Source organism: Penaeus monodon, chromosome 2 (genome assembly GCF_015228065.2).
Source record: "Penaeus monodon isolate SGIC_2016 chromosome 2, NSTDA_Pmon_1, whole genome shotgun sequence".
Lineage (NCBI taxonomy): Eukaryota > Metazoa > Arthropoda > Malacostraca > Decapoda > Penaeidae > Penaeus > Penaeus monodon.
The window spans coordinates 32,431,463-32,441,462 of NC_051387.1; the positions used below are offsets into that span (position 1 = coordinate 32,431,463).

The 10,000-nt window shown below is 48.1% G+C and overlaps 1 protein-coding gene across 22 annotated transcripts in view; it reads right to left on the reverse strand.

Moving 5' to 3' along the window:
• The window catches only part of LOC119582360 (FH1/FH2 domain-containing protein 3-like), a 229,836-nt gene that overhangs the window by 19,489 nt on the left and 200,347 nt on the right, over positions 1–10,000 (reverse strand). The window lies entirely within an intron of this gene.

A 10,000-nucleotide genomic window follows, 5' to 3' on the forward strand; every position in this document is an offset into this window, starting at 1 on the left:
TCAATACAGACTCTCTGTTTTTGTGGCAGTGTTAAGGTCCTGTGGTCACATGTTTGGACGGGGACACTGGATATGTCAGTACAATTAAATCGTGAACAATTGTTAACTACAGTATCGTCAGTAATAATGATTACAAACATAGTGATTGAGAATATGGATTTTTTAACAAACATTTTGAGTATAATCAAGATATAAGTTTACATGTAGTTATAAAATGATCAGCGGTAAGGGTCGGAATCGCTTGCTTTGGGGCACTTCGTCAATGTCGTTCCGTTCTGGGCGCAGGTCAATGCTGGTACAGGCGATAACCAGTAGAGTGCTGGGTACCGTGGGAAGTCGAGGGTGAGTACAGGGGAGAGGCCATTAAAGGCACCACTTGATCGTTGTTTAGCCGTGCCACGTGTCACTTCGAACACACTGGGCTATCTTCACTATGTTGCAAACGGCTATGCGGAGGAGTTACACGCACACACTCAAAAACACACACACGCACGTATCATTCTGTCAAGATCGAAGTCTTCCTCGTTTCCCGTCCCCTGTCCCCACGCAATATCCAGTAACCAGTATAAACCTTCAGAATTATTTTCCAGTTTCCCAGCCTCTCGGCCCGCTCCCTCCCTCTCCGTGCTCTACGCTCTCCTGTCCGTGATGTCCCGCCACTTGTGCTCTCCTTCAACGAACGGCGAGACAAAAGAAACGCACTAGAGACCGAAAAAATCGATGTATCGCAGCCAAAGACAACTGCAATTAAAAGTTTGAATTTGAGCACGATATGCTTCTCAGCGCCGATTCACTGTATTGTCGCAACACCATCTAAAATTCCAGTTGTAGTCTCCAAGAATACCTGTCGCCGCGAATAACTACCATGTTTGGATTATTGAGCTCAAGAGAAAGAGCCTTGTAGAGCGCGATCGGAGTCGAGGGAGAGAGCCTGCTTTGCCCGGCCCCTCGCCTCCCCAGCCACTTGAGATATAGGCTCTTGTTTTCTTCCTTTGTTTCGCGTTTGATCTGGGAGTTAAGGGACGCGGCCCCAGGCACGACGCAGAGGGCGCGGAGGCAGTTACGGCAGACGGATATTGATCCTCAGAAGAGGTCCTGGCATTAGTTTGATGGCATCTTCTCTTTCTTTTGATATACACTCTGTCTATACTCAAGAACTCGCAATAAAAGATATTGTAATTTGTAATTCAGAAGAGTTCTAATAAACTAGCAACCAAGACTGATTCAGCAGCGAGAGGTCGGACGGAGCTCAGTCACGTATCACCACCAGGCCGAGCTACCAAACATTCGCTGTCTCAGGTGTTCATCAATGAGCATGAGCAAGGCATGGACAGCCGTATGACTTCTGATGACCAGAAATAAATATTCATACCAACATCTTCCCTTTCAGGCAAAAGAGGCCGCAACCAAAGCAGTAATCCCCCGAGGCGGCGGTGCCGCATTTTCTGCCACGTGAATCGCAAGGAAAGAGTCTCATGCATGCTCCGGCGGCGGAGGGATCAAGTGACGCAGCCGCCACACGCGCCGCGGCGTCCTCGGCTAATGGACTCCAAGCTCCACGGCAAGATCAGGATGCGGCTAACATGCCATAAATAACTGGCAATTAAATTTCGTTTGACGAACATGGATAACTAAACGGTAATGTATACGAGCCAACTTTACCAGTTCCCGTGTAGCAGCGACACACCTGACCTCACACAGCAAGTGTGTCAATGTTGCAGAACAGGATAGACTGGCACAGGCTAGCTAGATTCTGCCATCGCTCGCACAGGGCTCACCTTACTTCCGGCTTATGTAGATGGCGAAAGCTACAGAGCACCTACGGTTCCACATTCCTATACAAAGGGTGAAACCTTATCCCCACCAATATTACATAATCAGACTATTCTGCGAAAACAGAAACTAAAACAAACGAGTTTCCAAAACAAACTTGCTAGCCTGCCTTAAGGGCGACACTAAAATCTTGAAATCCATTCTTGACTTAGAAGTGTTCTTCCTCATCGTTCAAAAATTATTTGCAGCAGATTTCGATAACGATTTCCCAAGTGTGGTCTGTTGTCAAAGTCAAATCCTGTTGGTTGCGTGTGTGTGTGTGGAGGGAAGGGTCGCGAAAAGAAGAGTTCCCGAGGTCGTTCTGCAGTCCGAGGGGAGCGTCTCGATCCTTCGTGCCGGGCCTTCACGTGTCCCAGGGGCGCTGTCACGCGCGCCCCAGCTGAAGGGGAGTGTCGAGAAATGAGGCCGCAGTACTTTTGGTTATATAAAATCGTAAATGTGGTCCACCCTGTTTGAATGTAACGTAAACATATTAAAATTAGACGTCCCGAAGCAGGCAATCATCAGATATCAATTTCCTCACCGTGATCCTGTGCAGACCAGGACGCGGCGAACTTAAGGAAATGTGTCTAGTGAAATTAGAAAAAGGTAAGAAAACATAAAATATCCAATATCATGGTGACCAAGAAACTTTATATCCCCCGCCATAGAGAGCACAGAAGCCTTTTGTCTCAAAGAGAAGTGAAGAAGTATAAATTCAGATCGCCTTATCGATCTGAAGAGAAGGGAAAAAACTGTGAATGAGTGAAGCAAAATGTTACAAGCATTTAATCATTTGCAGTTTCGAAAAGCGGACTGCTGGGTGAGCGCTAGCCTCAGGTAGTCAACGGAAAGAGACGAATCTAACTGTTGGTGTCTTTGCAACAAGCGAAGCGCGATTTACTATATAGGTCAATATCAACGTGCCGTTATCAGGACTCGCGCCATTATCTGAGCCATATTCCGAGTTACGAAGTGTGTAATGATGGAACTGCTCTGACCGTCGGCCACTCGTCCCGCCGCGACGATCGCCTCGGGATTGTGCAAGCTTGCAACAATATCGAAATCGGTTATTCTGAACTTGCCTAAAACTACTGTCCAGCGCACAGCCATGCTCGGTCCGGTCACGCTAAAGGAATCTTGTGGTTTGCGCAAGATCAGTGTGAATGTTGAGAGGGAAACCGTCGCTCGCTCCAGCTAACACTCACAGCTTGCCGTGAGTACTTTCTCTCACGCCCCTTTTTGCTACCGCATATGTATCAAAAACGACTTTAACCTGTTGCTAGATAGATGTTTGAGCATAGATATTTGCATGTCTGTAAAGGTCCTTTGTATAAGTTGCAGGCATACATACATATGCACATGCACGAGCGAGAGAGAGGGAGGGAGGGAGAGAGAGAGAGAGAGAGAGAGAAAGAGAGAGAGAGAGAGAGAGAGAGAGAGAGAGAGAGAGAGAGAGAGAGGAGAGAGAGAGAGAGAGAGGAGAGAGAGAGAGAGAGAGAGAGAGAGAGAGAGAGAGAGAGAGAGAGGTGAGGGGGAATCAATTATTTACTGAAAATTTCCCCATGAAAAGTGCAAAGGGCGTGTTATGAATGGGCAAGCGAGCAGTGAGGAGGTACCGCATGCGATCTCTTGTTCTCTCCTCGTCCCCCGACGTAATCCTACGTTTCCCTCGCCACGTTAACGCCTACAGCAGTCCTTGTCCACATATCCTCGCACAAGATGGAAAACTGCAATCTGATATAGTCGCCGGGTGCTTCTAACTGTGCATTGGTTCCGTAATCTGCCAACGAAAAGCGCGTTACTATGATTAGCAGCATCGGGACACGTAAATAACTCCCAGGCTGTCCCTGCTGGTGCTTCCTGCATCAAACAGGGCGAAGAAACTAGACTTGTTCTATTACTGGCGATCAAATACTATCCGAATATCTGTGTTTTTGCCCCATGTGCTGAGACCGACTCGGGCGAGATCACATTCACAGAAGTCACGTCTCGATATCGTAGGAATGCCACAAAAACTGCAGCGTGCGGTCCGGAGTCTGGCTTTTGTGACATGTGAGAGTTCCGGCTGCTCAGCGCGCCCACGCAGCCTCCCTCTATGTCCCTGTCCGTCCCTTGCGGCGTCTCTTAGTGGAAATTATTGTCCCCTGCCCCATGACGGGCGTCTGTACCCTGGTGCCTCAGGACGGGAATCCCGCCCCAGTTGCCGATGACGAAACAACTCAGTCAGATCAGCACGGTCAGCGGCTGTCATCTTTGCCGGCCAACGCATTCCGACTCCATCGGACAAGATAATGGTGCAGTAGTGTTTAGGAGGAGAGTTATATCCTGATACCCCAGTGCCAGGGAAAAGTCTATATTCGAGGTCTTGTTATGGGGAAACAGTGGTTCCATAAAGCTGATTTTCACGAAGCAATACTCAATTATATGCCAAACAGCCATAAAGCAGGCAAGGTTTGCACCGCTGACTCTAACTGGCACATCTGCATACGCAATAGGCCTCATACATGAGTTAGATGTCTCCCGTAACACTACAGTACTTGAACACAGCGAAAGCCAACTGAATATTCATGCCAGATAAAGCCCTGCAATATCAGTTGTAAGTATCCGCCTTGCAGCAGCAAATAGTGACTATGGCGGCATCCCAGCTTGCTTTAAGTGTCCTGCCAAGGTGGCGAGGGACGCCGCAGAGGGCATGTAAGCCTTAACGAAGGCGCTGACAATATGTTTACCTCTACCGGCGCTCGAGGAATCAGGTTAGTCTTATCGCTGGAAATAAATATCATTTGTAGCTGCTCTCTTTCTGATTCTCATATTTCTTTGCAAGGAGAGGTCCTCACAGATCTGCTTATTTTTCTCTTAATCCATGATGATTTGCTATTATTTACACATTTGTACCCAATGAGTGACACTGTTGACGCGGCAAAAGTAGTTGCTGACGTTGTATTGTGGCTGTGAGCGCAAACCACTAGCCAGACCAGACTTGCAGGGACGCAACCACACACCTACACGCAAGGGTTCTTGCTTCCTCATTCACCGTCATCATCCGTCATTTCCATCCATTACCTACGTCTCACCATCACCAAATGACAGTGGAAGTGCCACGTCTCTATCAAGGAGAGGTGAGAGGCAGAGGCATGCATCCATGGGCCAAGCGAGTCGACCAAAGCCTGGCTATCAGGTCCCCCCTCCCCCCCGCACCTGTCGCGCCACTGATGACTCTAGCCACTTAATCACCCTGTCAATTATGTCACCCGGCACCGCCTCACTCCATACTGTCACGCTCCTTATCTCGGCGACTACAGCGCTTCTTATTCAACGGAAAAGGACTATAGTGAGAAGATTAAGAAAAAATCGCCATCATTGTTCGTAGTCTCCGCTGACACGAGTGAAGAACTGCGGAAGTGGAGGGAGGAAGGCTGGGGGGAGGAAGAGAGGGTATATATCACGTTGATGAAAGATAATGGGCTATTACAGGGCTTAATGGCACTGGAATGTGCTTTATTTCCTGAATAAATCATACTGTTATATGAACAACGCAACAGACAGTCCCCCTGATAATATGGCTTATAAATTAATTAAATCACGTTCGTGAATACACCTTTTAACACCCTCTGCGCCCCATCTTGCACCTACATCCGCACAGTCGAGACAAAGGTGGATTGGGGAGATAGGGATCGTCATGACTTCGTACCAGGTACCATGGCCGTACAAGTAAGCGGTGGGTAACAAACACTCAGCCTCCGACACTGTCCATGTTTACGGTCCTGGCCGGTGACGGGGGTGTCGTGCGCTTCCCGCTCTTCCCTTTACGGCCCGCGTCGATGACCCTCGTTGGCCCGGCATGTCGAGTAGGTGTTTTCCAAAGGGAGTTGGCCATAAATCGCTTTTAAGTGCTGTTTTATGTATAAGTTGCCGAATAATTCTCATTTATGGTAGTCAGAGTACGACTAAGGTGTTAAAGGCGATATGGTTGAACATCATAGCAACAGACTTTACACTACATTTTCTTTGCTGTCTGGGATCGCAATGCATCACTTTTGTCTTGAAGTTATGAGTACCTCAATAGATATCAATATAAATAATAAACCTAAATCTCAACACCTTACTCTACCAGCAAGAGTTCACTGATAAAACGTGCTACAGAATGACAGACAAGAAGGGCACGAGATGATCGTTATCACCCAACTGTCCGTTCCGTCTCCTAAACGCGGATCATGTTTCCTCTCGCCGGGAGCCTCCCCTCCCTAACAGACGCACCTTCGAAAAAACACCAACGGGAAGAAACTCTGGCTCGAAGGAAGAGGAATGATACGATCCGGCGGTGTCTACGGTGATACGAAAGGGCAAAGAGGTCAAGCAGGACTTGTGCTCCGTGACGAGGCCTGGTGGCGGGCGAAACCTGGCGAACTCGAGTTAAAGTTGATCCGTCAAAAATGTATCAGTTTTCTAAACATGTTCCCACTGAGGCCTGATAACACTTTGATCGATATTTCTACGATTTAATTCATATTTCAGTGTACCAAATATTTGCATACTGCTACTCTAATAATGTATGTCTTTACGCAAGCGCTGATTCCGCCAGCGCCACCTGTTCCCATCCCTCAAGGTGTGTTGGCTTCGCCCGCAAACCTCGCCCACACCCGCGTCTGCCCTGGGTGGGGTGGGGGCGGGGCCGAAATCCAACGCTGGGGGAAAAGTCGAGCGAAATGACAATACAGGTAATGCTAGATGCAGTGACTAAAATAATCCACATTCAAATCTAAATTCATGCTGTAAAAGACGAATAAATGAAGAGAAAAATATATATCATCACGAGCTAAAGGTGATAATCACTGGCATGTCAGTCTCGGCGTAGTGGGCGGTGCAAAAAGCGCGGACAGGTGGTGCGACGACAGAAGACTTGTGTATGTTGGGCGGGGACCATCGAGCCGCGCCGGGCACGCACACGGGCTGGACCTAAAATACTGATCGCGCCCTGGGAACAGAACTACTGAGTCCAAACTACCGGCTGAGGAGATCTTTGCACTAATTAACAGGTCGACGAACACGCGAGTGAGTTCGTGTCACGAAATGCAAAGTAATGAAACCAAAGGTCAGAGGAATACTTCTACTGTTGTACCTCGTCACTAAATCATTCCATAGCATCGGGTGATTAACACTTCAATCTGACTTCTGAGAATTAATCGTGACTGGGCCTGTCATCCTGTTGGGATCACAAATGCAAAATCACGAATCATCCTCCTTTTGTTAAAGATTATGGCCCGTTTTGCCGAGCCTATCCTTCATCCTGCCGCACCGAGCCTTAATCCCCGACACGATTCCTTATGGTTTTACCTTGTTTGGATGATCCTGCACCCCAGTCAGAAGGGCTTCCTACACACTGTGATCCACGAAAGGTCCGCCTGCACCCCCTAGGTCAAGGACATCCATAAATCGCAATAGTCGAAGGGAAACGACACGCGGACGTGACTGCAGGAAGGAAGCGGAAATGGGTTGGATTTATTTGCAGCGCAACTAAATAATAAACCTGGCAGGGACTTCGGTTCACGCCAACGCCGGGCTTTGGTGGCAGCTATCATAAATGACGGGCGCAAGAAGTTAATCCTTAAGATTGATCGTAGCAAGCATGAAACTCAAAATCTAAAATTTAAAAGAACAAGGAAAAGGAAGCACAAGTCTTGAATTCAGAGCTGTATTACTATAATTACACCTTTCATTCTTGGCTTCTCTTTTACAATCGCATAACCTTGGTCTAGCGAGGCTTCCTTCTGTGACTTGCAAGCCGCAAACTCGAAGCATTCAAGACTCGACCCTTGCCAATCGCTCTCAACCTTCGGGGACATAAATCATCGCTTGTGTCTAAAGACCGTTTTCCTTATAATTATTACCGAATGTAGAAATCGCAAGTAATGTTTCGTCTCTTTCATTAAAGGTAAATTTTCAATCTCCCTGTCCTTTATTTTCTCCCATTCCCTTCAGACTCCCCTCTACCTACCCCTAAGCTCTAGATCTAAACTTCTTTCTCACTTGTAAATGCCATTATTTCCAAGGTTTAGTCCTGCAGACAATTGGCCGGTTTCCTTTGCATGTGAATTCACGAAGACACGTAGAGGGCGCGGCCTTGGTGCTCGTGGAGCGCTGCGGTATACCATTCACCCAGCATTTACTTGACCTTTCATCTGAACAGATCTGTCAACGGTGTCATTTATCAAGCCTGGCTGGGCAGCGGACGCGGCTTCCGTATTTTTGGGGTGACTCAACGTATATCGATGGCTTCCTGAAATTATATCCTTAGACATGTTTCATGAAAATGACTTTAAATTATCGACTTTAAATCGATCATATCTGATTAGGATTACAATTTAGTTCCCAGGAGGTTTTGGTACAGCGATCGGACTTCCGTGTGCTCCGCCGCTACACAATCATTCTCGCCACAATGATACAATCCCGTATCATCATCCACATTTCCGCTACACATTAGCACAAGTGTATTATTATAGCATCCGGCTCGACGGAACGCCTATGCCTCTGGCGTCTGGACGCATGGCAGGGGGAGCGCTGACATTGCACTGCCTTCTGCCTGCTGCGCCAAGCAGAAGAGCCTCGGAAATGTCTGCTGTCAGCACTTCTTCGGCCACGCACCTTGTGCTACCTTGGCATTTCCCCCGAATCAATTTGCCACTGAACTCAGAACGACCTTGAAAGGTCACGCCAAGAGCGAAACCGGGCGGCGTGACTCGGGACCGAGAGATGGGCAAGACATTTCCGAAGGCGCCAATAAGACAAGGGCGAGGCCGGAGGCTTGAGGGAGTGGCTGACACAGCAAGTGCAGCAGCAGCAGCGGCGGCGGCGGCGGCGAGGCCTGGTGGTGACCTTGGGCCTTGATTGTCCCCATGAGTCTACCAATTGTCGGCGGCGCTAAATTCGACGTCACTCTCGCCAATGCACTCTTATTTATACTATAAACATCCCCTTCATCATTCTGTTGAGTCCCGTCAATGAGGCAGAGGGATCGCGACACGGCCAGCGAGGCAGGAAGCGGCCCATGCTAGACAGCAAGCTAGGGAAACAGGAGGCAGCACCGCAAGCATCCGACAAGCAGGCAACTCTACAGGAGGAACAGCAACCCGGCACTCGATTCCCTGCGCCGCGCTCTCCACACAATCACGAATTAAGAGGTTATGGGCTCTTTCCTGCTGCTTGGGCTGTAATCATTCAGGCTTCGTTAGTGCTGCAAGGTTATGGGAGCCGCGCGGCGGAGCTGCTTTGCCACTGTGCAGGTCTGTGTACTTGTTCGCCTGCGAGTGGAGGAAATATTCATGGATGCTACCAACTATCAAGAAGATAAAATTATCATCTATATTCTGCTTGGAAAGAAACACGTAAATAATTAGTCCCCTTTAATTAAGCAAGGCACAAAATACAGACGCAGAAAATACTAATGTAAAGTGATATTCCCTACTGGAAGGAGAATTTGACATGTCAAATCATTCGTTTCCATCAAGACAAGCCACCGCTTGTCTGATTCATACGCGCATGGCGAAGCTATTTGCCCTTCTTAAGATATCTGACACAACTGCATAATTTATTGTTTATTTCTTAGTGATAAAGCATTTTTATCCAGGCATAAAAGACAAACAGCATGCTTAACCCTTTTCTCTGCCATTCTTGCAACCTTATCCTCCGTCGGTAAGCCAGGCTTTATATGCATATCTCACAACAGCATCACATTTAACTGATTCTTCGTCGACTCTTCGCTTGTTCTATCTCATTTCCTTTGCCTGTTTTTGTTTTATTCTTTCAGACTTCACTCCTATCATGTCTCTCTCCTCTGCGCTGAGGCAAGCGCCCTCTTCCGCCCCTCTGCCACGTCCCTCTTGCAGCATTGCATATGGTGTTTGCAGGAACGTTGTAATGGAATAATGAGAGCAGTGTCCGACGCCATGTCGACCCCTCACACCGCTGCGCCACGCCCCTTTCACACACACACACACACACACACACACACACACACACACACACACACACACACACACACACACACACACACACACACACACACACATTCACCGACAGACGCACTGTATATACCCTCTCCCTGGGGTGCCGTCTGGCTTTTTTTTACGTGCCCGTGCGCGCGCGCACATGTACGCAAACTTGGACACACACAAATAAATAAATAGAT